Source organism: Meriones unguiculatus, chromosome 12, assembly GCF_030254825.1.
Source record: "Meriones unguiculatus strain TT.TT164.6M chromosome 12, Bangor_MerUng_6.1, whole genome shotgun sequence".
Lineage (NCBI taxonomy): Eukaryota > Metazoa > Chordata > Mammalia > Rodentia > Muridae > Meriones > Meriones unguiculatus.
In genome coordinates, this window is record NC_083360.1 from 61,613,393 (window position 1) to 61,615,047 (window position 1,655).

A 1,655-nucleotide genomic window follows, 5' to 3' on the forward strand; every position below is an offset into this window, starting at 1 on the left:
CACATGCCCTTTCCCCAGTCCACTGATGGGGGATGTCCTCCTCCCCTTCCATCTGATCCTATTCTGGCAGGTCTCATCAGGAGTGGCTGCAATGTCTTCCTCTGTGGCCTGGTGAAGCTCAGTCTCCAAGTGGGGTTCCCTAGTAAGGGGAACAGGGACTGTCTCTGACATGAACTCAACGGCTGACTCTTTGATCACCTCCCCCTGAGGGGTGAGCAGCCTTACCAGGCCACAGAGAAAGACAATGCACCCACCCCCTGATGATATCTGATAGGCTAGGATCAAATGGAAGGGGAGGAGGACCTCCCCTATCAGTGGACTCGGGGAGGAGCATGGGAGGATATGAGGGAGGAAGGGTGGAATTGGGAGGGAATGAGGGAGGAGGCTACAGCTGGGATACAATGTGAATAAACTGTCATTAATTAAAAAAATAAATTAATTAAAAAAATAAAATGTACTTAACATAGAATGAATGATGAAAGTTTAAGCTGATATTCTAATTAGTCTAATGTGATCATCAAGCGTCTACACATGAATCAAACTATTTCAATACATACAGTTGAGATATATATATAGTAGGACAATTTATGCATACACACATATATACATATGTATATATATGTATATATATATATCTATATATATATACACAATGCTAATCAAAAACTTCCTGGGGATCTGTCTTAGTTGGTAGAGTGTTCAGCTATCATACATGAAGCTCTAAATTCAGTTTACAGCAATGTGGCATAAAATGGGAGAAGTAACATACGATTATTCTCACAAAGAATTTCACAGGAGTATCACAGGGGTTCAGAGTATCCTAGACTACACAATGAGTTTGAGGCCAGCTGGAGTTACATGAAACCCTTTCTTCACAAAATAAAATCAAGTTTTAAAATTTGTAATGAATTAATGGTGGGAACTTAAAGACAGTGTGTTATAGAGTTATTTATATGGCTGCTTGCATTTACTCTGTAGCCCCAAATCATAGAACATCTGTAGAATCACCTATTGACTCAAACATGTGAGTAGTAATTTATTGGACTCTATATTTACGCCAGGTGGTGGTGGCACAGACCTTTAATGCCGTCTCTCAGACAGCAGAGGTTATTCTTCATTCAAAGCCAGCCTGGTTTACGCAGTTAGTTCTAGGACAGCCAGGGATGTTACACAGAGAAACCCTGTCTCAGAAAAAACAAAAAATGTCATATCAAAATGATTTGTTCACAAATATAAATGTCATTATATCAAAATTATATTAACATATACTTGCATTTGGAATCATATTAAAGTTAACTATTTAGGTGAGCCCCCCCCATAAAAAGCTCAAAAAGTATATGTGTGTGTGTGTGTGTGTGTGTGTGTGTGTGTGTGTGTGTGTAAACTCTAGCCTTGTGATCGCAATCTTTGGTTAAAATAGTTTTAAACCATTTGAACCACTTACTGCTGTAAAGCAATGTCTTCATAGCTTTCTGGTGTTTCTTGTAGAAGTATAATAGGAAATCAGATAGTTTCTTTGGTGTGTGTGTGTGTGTGTGTGTGTGTGTGTGTGTGTGTGTGAAAATAACCAATCTTTTCTACCAAGTCACAAGTTGTTTCTTCCTCATCGAGCATTAAAACTGCCAATGGCATGTGTTTGTGACATGTATATAGCT